The following is a 14,609-nucleotide window of genomic DNA, read 5'->3' as shown; positions in this document are numbered from 1 at the left end:
TGTCTGTCTCTGGCGTAAACACGGGGCAAAAGGAGCCAACTCTAATGCTTGTGAAATGTGCTCCTCCGGGGTGACGGATTACATATGAACATATTTATGACTGGATCACTGAGAACTAAACATTTTCAGTGTAATGCCCCCATGAACTCCGGAAGGTTGACACTTTCCTGAGGTAGCCCAACAGAACATTTGAATGTTCACTGAATGATTCAAATCACACTTGTCAATTTGGATCATGAAGTCCTGTATTCAAATCCTCGCCCTTCCGGGAACTTGCCAGATGATTTCGGTGCAGTCGGCACTTTGCAGGTTACCTCAGAGGGTTGTTGTGAGGGGGGAAATAAGAGAATCTCTCTGTACAGGGAGAGGGCGATTCCTAGAGGTTTAAGAGATGAATTCTGGGAGGACAAGGCACTCAACAAGGTATAATACCATCAAATTGACCCTCAAAGGCAGCCATTTTCTCCACTGGGGGAACTTATCTGTTGACTGGAGATCAATTGAAATTCTGGGAGATCTCCAGGGCCTGTCTGGAAACTCGGCACAGAAGACTGCAAAGACCAGCATGATCATAAAGAGAAGGAAGAGCTGGGTTTTATACCCTATGGCTTACAATCTCCTACCCTTCCCCTCCCCAAAACAGACACCCTGTGAGTTAGGTGGGGCTGAGAGAGCTCTGAGAGAACTATGACTGGCCCAAGGTCACCTAGCAGGCTGCATGTGGAGAAAGTGGGGAACTGAACCCAGTTCTCCAGACTAGAGCCCGCCACTCTCCTCCACTACACCAAATTGGTTCTCCTTGGGTTTGAACTTGAGAGTTTCCTCTCCATTCTAGGCTGCTCTTTCACCACGTGTTAATTCTGTCTTAACTGGAAAAATTTCTGAAATTAATTCTGGAACCAGAGCCTGTTCCCTTTGCCATAACAATCGGATCCTGCGCATCGTTTCCCCATTATCTACCAGTGCGTACTTGTGCACCAACAAAACATTGCCTTCCAAAAGTGAAAAGGAAAACACAGCCTTGATGCAATCGTGTGTGTGATCTTCTCTGAGTTGCATTTCACCCAAATGAGCTCCTAAGAGAGAGAGCCAGTTTGGTGTAGTGGTTAGGAGTGCGGACTTCTAATCTGGCATGCCAGGTTCGATTCTGCGCTCCCCCACATGCAAGCAGCTGGGTGACCTTGGGCTCGCCATGGCACTGATAAAACTGTTCTGACTGAGCAGTGATATCAGGGCTCTCTCAGCCTCACCCACCTCACAGGGTGTCTGTTGTGGGGAGAGGAAAGGGAAGGCGACTGTAAGCCGCTTTGAGCCTCCTTCGGGTAGGGAAAAGCGGTATATAAGAACCAACTCTTCTTCTTCTTCCTCTTCTAAGTAGGGGTCAAACTCTAGACGCGCAACTGGAAAACAATCACATCTAGACCATTGCTCAGGATCTCTCAATGAATGGAGGTGGAGGAGAAGTCCAAAGGAGCTGAAGGAACTGAACACCTGAGGCCAGCCACACCTGCGCAACGTTCGGTTCAAAGGGCTGGATCATGTGGATTCGTCCTGCCAGGCAGTGGGGCTTTCTTCTGCAACCAGAAGGCCTCCAAGTGTCAAAGGAAGATTCCTTGTATCGCATGAGAGCGGTGATGGTTCTCTACGCTCTGATCATGCCTGGGCTAGATTACTGTCATGCACTCCACCATGGGCTGCCTTTGAAAACTACCTGGAAACTTCCGCTTGGTCCAAAACACAACAGTCAGGCAAAGGTTGGGGGAAGGCCAGCACTGGGCACAGTTCAAGGTGTGTTTCTTAGCTCTGAGGCCTGAAACTTCTAGGGGTTGAGGAAGGACAACCTCCTCCTGTACCATTCATGCCCTCTTCACAACTTTCCGGGGCCCTGCCATTAGAAGTGATGTGAGTGGGAGTCAGAAACAAGGCCTTTTCTAAGGATGCCAGCCTCCAAGTGGGACCTGGGGATCCCCTGGAATGACAGCTCCTCTCCAGTCTATAGAGGTCACATCCCCTGGAGAAAAGGGCTGCTTTGGAGGGAGGTCTTTCTGGCATTGTACCCCCTTCTGGTCCTGGTCCCCCCCAGGCTCCACCCACAAAACTCCAGGAGTTTCTCAAGTTGAATCTGGCAACCGTACCCCTTATCCCTTGCTGGTGGCCAGAGGGACCATACAATACCAGTGCTTCTAAATTGGCTCAGTAGCCACAAGCATCACAGTCATGGATGACACTCATTGGGGCAGCCCACAAAACATGCAGACAAGGACCCTTGGGCGATGTGAAGAACAGAACACCTCTGAACCTGCACCGAGAGGTTCTCTCAAGCCAATAGTCACAAGACGGAATGCCTGGAGATCCCCCGGAATTACAGCTCATCTCCAGATGACAGAGATCAGTTCCCCTGGAGAAAAGGGCTGCTTGGGAGGGTGGAGTCTATGTAGGGATGCCAGCCTCCAGGTTGGACCTGGGGGTCCCCTGGAATTACAGCTCATCTCCAGGCTACAGAGATCAGTTCCCCTGGAGAAAGTGGATGCTTTGGAAGGTGGACTCCATAGCAGTAGACTCCAATGAGTATACCCCTAGTCCTGTCCACTCCTGCTGGATCCACCTCCAAAGTCTCCAAGACTTTCCCAAGCCAGAGCTGGCAACCCAACGCCTTCATCCCCTACCAGTGGTGACCTGAAGGTCACAGCCTTTTCGGTAGTGACACCTTGCCTATGGAATGCCCTTCCCCTTAGCTCTCCCCTACTCTCTTTGGGACACCTGGCCAACATCTCTCTTTTTACTCCAGGCTTCTCATTCAAGTGTTTATCTTTCAAAAACTGTTCTTGACAGTCTGCTTCTAACGTGAGGATCGTTTCATGAGACGTGTTTCAGGCCATGGAATACTTGTGTTTTCATGCTGTGGCTGGGTCACATAACACTTTGTTAACATTTACCTGTACAGTGCTGTGATAGGATTTTATCTTGTTTTATTATCTGGCAATCTGCTTCAAAAGGGTTCTCTGGAGAGGCGGCAGATACCTTTTCCGGTGACTTATTAAGGGCGATTCCTACTGGCATGGTGGCTACTCTTTGGATGGGAGACCACAAAGGCAGAACCAGGGTTGTAATATGGAGGGAGGGTTACCAGCTCTGGACCGGGAAATACCTGGAACTGTGGGGGGTGGAGCCTGGACAGGGTGGCGTTTGGGGAGGGAAGTGAGCACCGGAGGCTACGATACCATAGACTCCCTTACAAAGCAGCCATCTTGTCCAGGGTGACTGATCTGGATCACCCAGAGGTCAGTTGTAATAGCAGGAGAAGAACCACCGTTGCCACCAGGAGAAAGGCAATCCCATGTGGAGGTGGACAAGGGCAAACCGGCTCCAAGCGCCTCTTGCCTTGAAAATGCCATCCGGTCCCTGTTTGAACTGTGATTTGACAGCGCCACTGAGAACTGATGTGGTGTGGGGGTTAAGAACGGAAGCCTCTCATCTGGAGAACCGGGTCTGATTTCCCCACTCCTCCCCATGCAGCCAGCTGGCTGAACTTGGACCGGTCACAGTTCTCTTGGGGCTGTTCTCACATGGCTGTTCTTGTAGAGCTCTCTCAGTCCCACCTAACTCACAGGGTGTCTGTTGTGGGGACTGGAAGGGAACGGTGTCTGGAAGCCACTTTGGGACACCTTCAGTTAGTGAAAAGCAGGGGGATAAAAATAAGAGTTGCTTTTTATACCCAGCTTTTCCCTACCCGAAAGGAGTCTCAAAGCGGTTTTCATTCGCCTTCCCTTTCCTCTCCCCACAACAGACACCCTGTGAGGGAGGGGAGGCTGAGAGAGCCCTGAGATTACTGAAGAAGAAGAAGAGTTGGTTCTTAGATGCCGCTTTTCTCCACCCGAGGGAGTCTCAAAGGGTCTTACAGTCGCCTTCCCTTCCTTTCCCCACAACAGACACCCTGTGAGGTGGGTGAGGCTGAGAGAGCCCTGAGATTACTGAAGAAGAAGAGTTGGTTCTTATATGCCGCTTTTCCCTACCCGAAGGAGTCTCAAAGCAGCTTACATTCGCCTTCCCTTTCCTCTCTCCACAACAAACACCCTGTGAGGGAGGTGGTACTGGGAGAGCGCTGAGAGAACAGGACTGTGACTTGCCAAAAGTCACCTAGCTGGCTGCATGTGGAAGAACAGGGAATCAAACCCAGTTCTCCAGATCAGAGGCCACTACTCTTAATTACTAAACCAACTCTTCTTCGCTGCTGGTGGAGTCTATCTGCAGAAGCGAACACATTATCCAGATTCTTTTTTCAAAAGCAAAAAAATCCTAAACAAGCCACCAGAGGACAGAGCACGGGTGCCACTCTGGAAACAGGACCAGGTAACTTGGCCTTCCAAAATCTAGGGGGAAATTCAACTGAAGAGAATGTCAGAAGCTTCTGGATTTCTGTTGACTCTCCCTGTCAGCTGGCTGTTCTTTCCCATCACTGATTAGGCCCAATAATCCAAGCTAAAAAGCAATAAATTGCAAAGCGTTTTGCAAATTAAGTGCTGCTTAAAAATGTAGGCGTTCTCCTCAACTCTGGCTCTAAGAGCCTTTGCTCGCATTAACCTTATCCGAATTAGCCTCTTTCTCCTCTTAAGACCCATCTTTTTAATTACAAAGCAAGGGCTATCAGACAATCTGTGCTCAGTAGGGTGACAATCAAGCCCTGATGCCAATCTGGTGACATCACAGAGATCATGAGAAGCCGAGGGGACAGCAGTGCTGACAGAAAGAGCTTTATCTTAGGCCCACTTGTTCCACCGCCCGCCCCCCTTCCTTTTGCTTTCCATGACACTGGGAGAGGATAAAGAATCCTGATTGCCCAGCTGTGGGGACGGGGGAACTTCCAAGGTTTACAGGAAATCTCTGTTTGCTTTTCTACTGAGAAGGCAGAAGTCCTTCTCATGGCGATTTGCCATGGCATTTGTGACCGGCCTTCTGGACCTCAGAGGAGCAACCACATGGGGCAGGGGGAGAGAGACAGCATGGTTAAAAATGGTGGACTCTAATCTGGAGAACCGGATCTGATTCCCCAGTCCTCCACACGTAGCCAGTCACATTCTCTTAAGGCTGTTCTCGCAGTTCTCCAAGTTCCTTTCTGATGAGAACAGAAGACCAGAGCTCTGCATGATTCCCTTTAGCAATCTATCCAACTGGTGAAACACCCATAAACTGGCAGCCACAAGGATGGAGGGGTCGCTCTGGAAAAACACGGTGACACTGTTAGGTTGTTGTGAGAGTGATGTGGGAGGCAGCCTACAGAAACAGTCACAAACTACTAGTAGGGCCCAATATATAGGAGAGGGGGGAAGAAGTCTTAACAAAAATGGGATGGTTTTACCACAACTTTCTTTTAATTTTAGAATTATAGAGCTGGAAGGGGCCACACAGGCCATCCAGTCCCACCCCCTGCTCAGTGCAGGATCAGCCTCAAGAATCCAGGAGAAGGATCTGTCCAGCCGCTGCTTGAAGACCACCAGTGAGGGGGAGCTCCCCACCTCCTGAGGCAGCCCCTTCCACTGCTGAACTACTCTCACTGTGATTTTTTTTCCTGATATTTATTCAGTACCATTCTACACATAGGTGAAATCCATGACTGTGGGTATTCTCCTCTGCTGCCAACAACAACTGCTTCCTGCCCTCCTCTAAGTGACAACCTTTCAGATACTTCAAGAGAGCCATCGTGTCCCCTATCCACCTCCTCTTCTCCAGGCTGAACATTCCCAAGTCCCTCAGCCCTTCCTGATAGGGCTTGGTCCCCGGGCTCCGGATCCTCCTTGTCTCTCTCCTCTGCACCCTTTCCATTTTATCCATGTCCTTTTTGAAGTCAGGCTCCAGAGCAGCTCACAGGACTCCAGGCAGGGTCTGACCAATGCAGTATACAGCGGGACCATGATATCTTTCAGTTTTGATGTGATACATGTTTTGATACAGCCCAAGACTGCATTTGCTTTTTTTACTGCTGCATCACATTGCCCTTCTCCCTTAATGCGAGAACTTCGGGTCTCCCAGTGAAATTTACAGGCAGAAGATTGTCAGAAATTGCACAACACATAATAGATTTACAGAACTCACATGGAGGCTGCTGGCTTAGATGGTTCTAAAAGAGGATTAATGCCCCCCTTTCTCATTTTTTGGTGGAAGACTTATCAACAGCACCAGCCAAGTTAGCTATGTGGAACTTCCATGTTTAGAGGAAGTGTACCTCTGAATATCAGTGACTCTCAGAAAGTATCTTCAGGACCGACTTTCCTATTACGTCCCCCAGAGGACTTTGTGAGAAAAATCTGCTGACCCTTCTTGGAGCTGTTCCGTTGGGCCTATGGTTGAGGCCAGAAGCAACGGCAGTAGCCTCAAAACCACTGGACCCATGGCCTGACTCCACCCGACAGAAAATCGGTGCTACAGCTTTGAATGCCACCTCCCACCCCGCCCGGAAGAAAGTACCATGGTCAGCTTCCATCATTTAATACTGTATCTATTTAAAATTTTTAATTTGTAGGTTCTGTAATTGTCTTTAACTGTTATTAATTTTACAATTCTTAGTGAATTGTAAAGTCTCCAAAGACAGGGTGGAATATAAATCCAATATAATAAATAATAAAAAAGAAGGGGACCAAGGAGAATGTTTGGCCTTTGTGCTCTGCTTGTGAGAGCCCCAAAGGCATCTGGCTAGTTACTGCAGGAAGCAGAGTAGACTAGATAAGACTTTTTGAGGACATCCTGCAGGTCTCCATGACAGCAGATATAATTTGGGGAAGGGGAAAAAAAATCTGGTGGTTGTTATCTATCTCTGAGCTGGCAGATCCGGGCTTCTTACTCTGGATGCAGAGTAACCGCTCGCACACGCTGTGGCCATGACACCTCTGTGCATACACAGAGGCACTCTCATGAGTGGGGATGCACGACTGTTTTCTGGAGCAATCCCCTGTTCTCCTGCAAGACATTTTGCCCTCTTCCAAAGGGTCCCCCCATGCTCCTGCTGCCCTCCTCTTATCAAAGAAACCCCCCCCCTGTTCACATTTCCAATGGTTATTCAAAACTCGAGAGTAAATGGGTTAGCCTGTCCTCAGTCTTTCTGAATTGGGCTTTGAAATGGGGGGCGGGGGCGGTTTGGGCCCAGGACCCTCACACTCGGAGCAAATCACTGCACAAAAAAGCACTTGTTTTGCTAGGTCAGAGCTTCCAAACCTGTGGGCCAGGAACCCAAAGCATGTCGTGAAGCTTCTGAAACAGGGGTGTGGGGCAGCCCTCCCTAATAGCCACTTCCCCCCTTCCAACTGCTCTCCTGTGTTCTGGCAACCGAGAGCTCACCGTGGGAAGAATCTCTTTAGTCTGGAGGTGAGCTGCAAGTCCAAGGGATCTCCAGGCCCCACCTGGAGACTGGCATCTTTAAAACTATATCTTCTGTGTCCTGCATTAATTGGTCCCCCCCCCTTCACTGCATATACATGTTGATCAAGCAAAACATGTCCTGATGGTTACTGGGGTGAGTTTTTTAGAATCTTAAAGGGGATTAGACGGAGTCACAGAGAAGGAGCAGGGAGGGTAAAGGCTGGAATTTAACCACATGCAAAACCTGTGTATTATGTTAGTACATGCCACTTGCATTGGGTTCATCGTGGGGCGGGGGGCGGACCACAGCTGCGCCCTATGCACGATGCTGGCTGGTTTCACAATAACACCTGGTTAGCCTCTGTAGAAAATGGAATGCAGAATCGGATGGGTGCCAAAGTCTACATTTCCCTGGGGCACCAAAACACCCTTGGGCCAGCCCTGGATGGGTCACAATACCAGGTAAATTTGGACTTGCGGGTCACCAAAGTTGGGAACCGCTGCGCTAGAAGAGAGCTGGGTTGTTGTTGTTGTTGTTGTTTTTAATACCCCACTTTTCACTATTCAAAGGAGTCTCAACGCAGTTTACAAACACCTTTCCCTTCCTCTCCCCACAACAGACACCCTGTGAGAACTGCTCCAAGAGAACAGTGACTAGCCCAAGCTCGCCCAGATTGCTGCATGGGGAGGAGGAGTGAGGAATCCAACCCGGTTCTCCCAATTCCAGTCTGCTGTTCTTTAACCCCACGCTGACTCTCAGGCTCAGGAGCCCTGGTGGCAGCCGCCAATATCGGAACCATCCCCATGGCCTAGAGCAGGGGTAGTCAACCTGTGGTCCTCCAGATGTTCATGGACTACAATTCCCATGAGCCCCTGCCAGCATTTGTCCGTGAACATCTGGAGGACCACAGGTCGACTACCCCTGGCCTAGATAACCCCCCTCCCCCCCAAAAGAAGAATATTTGATGGACCAAATTATGCCAAGCCTGTCCATGAGGCCTTGAAGCCAAGAGACAAACAGAGGAGATTTGCCATCACTTGTACCTGCGCAGCACAACCTCGGTCTTCCTTTGCACTCCTGCCCTGACCCACCCATCATGCAGGGTAAATGCAGCAGGATCCGACTCCCTGAGGGAATTTGCCCTTGCCCCCTTGGAGACACTGAGGCCAGGGAGCATGTTTGTCCCCACTGCCTCCCCTGTCACAAGCTGCAGCGTCGAACTATTTTGCTGCTCTTCAAACAAAACTTCCAGGGCTTTCCGAGAGAATGTCTTGAAAAACTCTTGGGAGGTGAAAGCCCTTCCGTTTCGAGATGCACCACAAAGTTTTGTGCCTCAAGAGACCCGGTTCATAAAGGTCCAGATATCACAGTATTTGTGGCTTTTTAAAATTAAATGACTTATTTTCATTCCATTTCTATACATCCAATATGACACGTTTTGTTTTGGTTCTGATATTATTTATCCATAATTTTTATCCAAAATATTTTCTCTCTGGTCTATGGCCCACTGAGAAGGGTTTTGAGTAGCCTTCCTTCTGACGACCAGCCGGGGACTCAAAACAAAGCCTGCACTGAGCTCAGAGGGGTGTCCTCCTCACAAGTAAGCAGAGCAGTTGTGCAGCATGACCCACACAGGGCTATCTCTGAAGTCAGCCCCAGAGTTGAAGGGCGGAGGGGTGAGAGGAAACAGCAGACAGAGGATTGGAGCTTTTAAGAAGGAGCAGAGAAGAAGAGCTGGTTTTTTATCCCCCACTTTTTACCGCCTGAAGGAACCTCAAAGTGGCTTCCAATCGCCTTCCTTTCCTCTCCCCATAGCAGGTAGGTAAGACTGAGACAGCTCTGAAAGAACTGTCTTTGGCCCCAGCTCACCCAAGGAGCTTCATGCATCTCAAAGCAGCTTACAATCGCCCACCCTCCTCTCCCCACAACAGACACCCGATGAGGTAGGTGAGACAGCGAGCTCTGAGAGAGCTGTGACTGGCCCAAGGTCACCCAGCTTGTGGAGGAGTGGGGACTCAAACCCAGTTCCCCCAATTACAGGCAGCCACTCATTAAGCACCCCACCATGGTGACTCCCTTCGAAGAAGAGCTTTTTTACTACACCCTGCTTTTCGCTACCCAAAGGAGCTTCAAAGCGGCTGACAGACGCCTTCCCTTCCTCTTCCCACCACACTGCGAGGCAGGGGAGGCTGAGGGAGCTCTGGAAGAACTGGAACAACCCGCAGGTGGAGGAGGGAGTCAAACCCTGTTCTCCAGATCAGACCCTGCCGCTCTTAAACCCACCGAACTAAGACAACCCTGGACCGTCGCGGGACCGCATGCAGGGTCTTCTTCGCCCCTCCTGACTCCCCTCCCTTGGAATTGCAAAAATGCGGCTCCGGAGACGGACCCCGATGCCCACCTTCTGCTCTGCCGCATCTCCGTCTCCGCTCCGGATCAGCCACGCCGGGCCTCCCGCAGAAGCCGCTCCGGGGTTTTCCTCCGCTCACCTCGGTCCAATTGACAATGGGAGGGAGGAGCCCGGCCCGGACGGACGGACGGAGGGAGGGACAGAGGGCTGCGGGCACCTCCCCACCGGCCCGGCCCGGCGCTCTGGCCCCTCTCCGCTTTCCACGCCAGCGGGTCGTCGTTGGGGGTCCCTCTGCCTGTAAAGGGTCCCGAGGGAAAAGAGCTTCTGAGCCGGCGCAGAGGATTGGCCCTGAACCTGTGCGGCCGGCGCCAGAAGGGGATTCCCTGTCCCCAAAATAGGGGCAAGGAAAACCCTTGTCAAGTGTCACAGCCGACCCTGTGGGCTTTTCAAGGCAACAACTGCGTTTGCATACTTGGCTTTTCTCCCAGGGTTTTGCACACAGCAGTTCTCTCAGGGGTCTTTCAGCCCCACCTGCCTCCCAGGTGGTCCGTTGTGGGAAGGGAAAGTTGTTTGTAAGAGTGGCAGGCTCCAGAGAGCTGGGCTTGATTCCCCACTCTGCCACATGCAGCCAGTTGGGCGACCTTCGGCCAACTCCAGTTCTCCTAGCGCTGTTCTTTGCAGAGCAGTTCTCTCAGAGCTGTCTCAGTGGGGAGAGGAAGGGGAAAGCATTTGCAAGTGGTTAAAGTATAGTGGACTCTAATCTGGAGAACTGGGCTAGACTTCCCACTCTTCCACATGCATCCAGCTAGGGGATCTTGGGCCAGTCACAGTTCTCCTAGAGCTGTTCTTGCAGCACAGTTCTGCAATGGGGTGTCTGTTATGGGGAGAGGAAGGGGAAAGTGTCAGAGCCAGTATGGTCTGGCAGTTAAGAATGGTGGCCTTTATTATTGTCCATTCTCCTTTTAATTTCTTTTTTAAAAATTCCACTATTTGTTGTTTCTTCCATTCCTCCTTGTTTTTTGGTTAATTCTTTTATATTCAAACTCAGTTGGTTAATTGCCTCCGTATTCGTTTGCAAGATCTGCTTTATTGTTGTTAGTGATTCATTTAATTCCACATTCATCTTGTCACTTCTTGTCTGAGAGGCTTGGGAGCCAGGGTCCCCTTTACCAGCAAACAAAAACCTTCTCAGGGATGTCTGGTAATTCTGTTGGCTTTTACCTTTATTCATTTGTTTATTCACAGTCTGCTTACTCCAAATGGCCTTCCAGCCGCACTTCCCTATCAACAAGTTTGATTAGGAAAAACCAATACTGTATTCCCTCTTAAAGAGACCATACATATTTAGTTTAATTTGCACAGAGGTATTCCAAATCAAGACACAAAGCCAAAGATATTTACTTTAGCTGCCATATAAGAAGGATATTTTCTCAACAATCATGCTGTTTCAGTAACCTTGAATTCCTTTCTTCACCTCCCACAACCTTAAACAAACTCAGCTGGAAGGTAAAACTCCTCCCCTCCAGTGGTTCTTTTACTCACACAGTTCTTATCTCTTTGTTGTATTCAGTGGTACTTCATATTTACGCCTTTCTCTTAATTATCCATATTAAATGAAGCTGCAAGGTTCCGGTGAGGTGTTTATATAAGGGAACGGCCAAACTTTCAGAGCTGTGTCGCTCTTCTGTTGCAGAGAAGGAATTCCCCTTCGTCTCTGCTTCTTCTGAACAGCTAAACTTACAGCAGGTACCTACTTTTGTTCCCTTTTCTCCAGGAACAAAGACCGGACTCAATATCTCCGGCAAAAGAAAAAAAAATTCCCTTTAGCAGCCTTGAGCTCTAGAGAGCAAGGAAGGTCGTCCCACCTCTCCCCCATGCAACCGGAAGCTCCCAATTGGTAAAACCTCTACTTGAAATGATGAACCAGGTACTGAAATTTGGTGAAATTCCAAACTCAAGGAAAGAGGCAAATATAACACATACCTAAAGGGAATGTGGACCAAGAGGAAATAGCAAATTTTAGGCCCAAATCAATTTTAAATAATGACTACAAAATTTTCATGAGTATACATAACTGGCACAAAGATCGAAAAGGGTTTGGGGCGGGCTTCTTACCAAAGAGAAATGTTAAAGATAATATGAGAGTAGTACTAGATATCCTTGAATATTATGAGAAACATTGTGAAAAGAAGGTGGCTTTAATTTTTGTTGATGCTGAAAAAGCATTTGACAATATTTCTTGGTATTTTATGATGCAAGTTTGTGAAAAGATGCAGATGGGGGAACATTTTTTGAGGAGTATAAGATCAATTTATTTAGATCAAAAGGCAAGAATTATAGTAAATAGTGATTTATCAGAAGAATTTAGAATATATGGAGGGACGAGGCAAGGGTGTCCACTCCCACCCCTACTTTTTATATTAGTTCTTGAGGTATGATGTAACAAAGTTAGATCTGAATAAGGGATTAAGGGCACTAAAATTGGTCAGCAGGAATATAAATTTGCTGATGACGTGGTCTTAGAGGATCCTCTAAAAAATATGAATGAAATTTTGGAAGTTATTAAGGACTTTGGTCAAGTAGCAGGATTTAAGATGAATAAAAGTAAAACGAAATTATTGATTAAAAATATGAAGTATGAAGAAATGGTAAATTTACAGGAGATGAGTGGTTTGAGATGTGAAAAAAGGTAAAATATTTGGGTATCTGGTTGACTATCAAAATATAACACTACTAGGAAAAGAGCCCATTGTAAACCAAATACAATGGGCGCTAGAATGTAGGGGCAGAGGGAGGGACAGGGCAGTGCGCGGGAAGGAAGGGCACCTTATACAGGAGGCATCGTCGAGGGCGGGCGGCGGCGGCGGGGAGTCCTCGGCTCCTCCTCCACATGTTCGATTGCAGGTGGGTCTTGCGGAGATCCGTTTCCGCTAGGCACGGGAGTCCCCGCCAGCTGCACTGCGCGCGGCTGGCGGGGACTCCCTTGCCGGCGGCCTGACGCACTTCGCGCCTGCCGATTGGTCCCTCCGATAGTCTGACTGGAGGAAGGGGCCAATCGGCACCTTTCCTCATCCCGGACACAGCCCGCCTTCCAAGGGCTTACTGTTTTATTTAGTCCACGGCGCCCGTGGCGCTGCGGCTTGCGTTAAGATTCCGTAATAATTATGAGAAAGTATGGGAGGATATTAAGAAAGATCTAATTTTATGGAATAAACTTAACCTCTCTTTGTTGGGAAGGATTTCAGCTATAAAAATGAATGTGTTGCCAAGGATTTATTTCAATCAATCCCGATTATAATTAAGAAAAAATGTTTTTTAAAATGGCAGAAAGATATTCAAAATTTTGTTTGGGCAGGGAAAAGACCAAGAATTAGTTTTAGAATCTTATCAGATTCAAAGGAAAGAGGTGGGCTATCTCTTCCAAACCTATATCTATATCATGAGGCTGTGAAATTAGTTTGGATTAAAGAATGGGTGACATTGCAGGATACCAGACTATTAGATCTTGAGGGTTTTGATAGACGATTTGGATGGCATGCTTACATGTGGCATGATAAAGAGAGGATACATAAAGATTTTAAGAATCATTTTGCAAGAAGAGCCTTACTGCAGACATGGAATAGATATAAAGTTAGGTTAGAGAGGTGTACCCCACTTTGGATTCCTCCTAAAGAGATACTTAAAAGACCAGAAAAGAATATGAGAGATCAGTGGATTAGATACAGAGATATTTTGACTAGCTCAAAAGAAGGCACTAAAATGCTGAGGTGGGAAGAAATGTCTGAGGCAGTGGATGGATGGTTTCAGTACCACCAGCTATATGAATGTTTTAAGAGAGACAAAGCAATGGGCTATAGTTTTAAGAAATCCAGATTTGAGATAGAGATAATAGACAAGGATGAGAAACTTATATCAAAGGCTTATAAGATGCTATTAGAGTGGGACACTGAAATGGAAAGTGTTAAATTAGTCATGGTTAAGTGGGCCAAGGATCTAGGCTATCCAATAGGTATGGAGACTTGGGAACATTTATGGAAGAAACAAATTAAGTTCTCAGATATGATTTGAGGGAAAATTTTTATAAAATGTACTTTAGGTGGTACTTAACTCCGTCAAAATTGGCAAAATGGTCTCAGGATACTGACAAGAGATGTTGGAAATGTAAGATAAATGAAGGCCACTTTTTCCATATGTGGTGGAGCTGCCCAGGGATGGTTAAATTTTGGAATAAAATATATGTAGAACTTAAGAAAATGCTGGGTGTTAACTTCAAAAAGAAACCAGAATTATTTCTATTAGGTATAACAAGAGATGCAATACCTAAAGAACTGAATATATTGTTATTGTTTGCCTTAACAGCAGCCAGAATGGTGGTAGCAAAAGTTTGGAAAACAAAGGAGACCTCATTGCTGGAGGATTGGAAAATGAAATTATTGGATTTTTCAAAAATGGCTAGACTCACAGCATTGTTTAAGGACACAGACCTAGAAAAGTATAAAAATCAATGGAGACCATTTTGGAATTATATTTGGAAAACATATAAAAATTTGGAGTGGGAATCCTCAGTTGAGATTTAAATAGGAGGTTCAGAATTTGTGTATTTGCATTTGTCTCAGTGTTCAAAAATTATACAATATGTTGTATAAAGTGTTACTGGAAGTTTAACCATGTTTTATTGAAAGACTACAAGATTTATGTTATTATGGAAATGTATTATTAATAAAGTTACTAATAAAGTAAAAAAAAAAAAAGAATGGTGGCCTTTAATTTTGAGAACCAGTTTTGATTGCCCACTCTTCCACATGCAGTCAGCTGGGTAATCTTAGGCCAGGCACAGTTCTCTCAGAGCTCTCTCAGCCTCACCTCCTTCACAGGGTGTCCGCTGTGGGGAGAGAATGGCTAGGCAAT

The 14,609-nt window shown here is 47.4% G+C and overlaps 1 protein-coding gene and 1 long non-coding RNA gene across 3 annotated transcripts in view; one reads left to right on the top strand and one right to left on the bottom strand.

Moving 5' to 3' along the window:
- KANK3 (KN motif and ankyrin repeat domains 3) overlaps window positions 1–9,985 on the bottom strand; it is a 41,798-nt gene extending 31,813 nt beyond the window's left edge. Inside the window, exon 1 of the mRNA XM_077331562.1 lies at window positions 9,753–9,985. The gene's annotated coding sequence lies outside the window, so the exon portion shown is untranslated. The remainder of the gene's footprint in view (window positions 1–9,752) is intronic.
- LOC143834789 (uncharacterized) lies at window positions 7,716–14,376 on the top strand. Of its 2 annotated transcripts, none has more exons than XR_013229892.1 (3): window positions 7,716–7,812; window positions 11,476–11,628; window positions 14,061–14,376. It is a non-coding gene; the product is annotated as an uncharacterized LOC143834789 (long non-coding RNA). The 2 variants fall into 2 exon arrangements; XR_013229891.1 differs by lacking the exon at window positions 7,716–7,812 and adding an exon at window positions 9,020–9,169.
- Window positions 14,377–14,609: the final 233 nt, after the last annotated feature.

This window comes from Paroedura picta, chromosome 4 (genome assembly GCF_049243985.1).
Source record: "Paroedura picta isolate Pp20150507F chromosome 4, Ppicta_v3.0, whole genome shotgun sequence".
Taxonomy (NCBI): domain Eukaryota; kingdom Metazoa; phylum Chordata; class Lepidosauria; order Squamata; family Gekkonidae; genus Paroedura; species Paroedura picta.
Note: the sequence above shows the minus strand (reverse complement) of the source record. Positions and strands in the feature narration are given on the sequence as shown.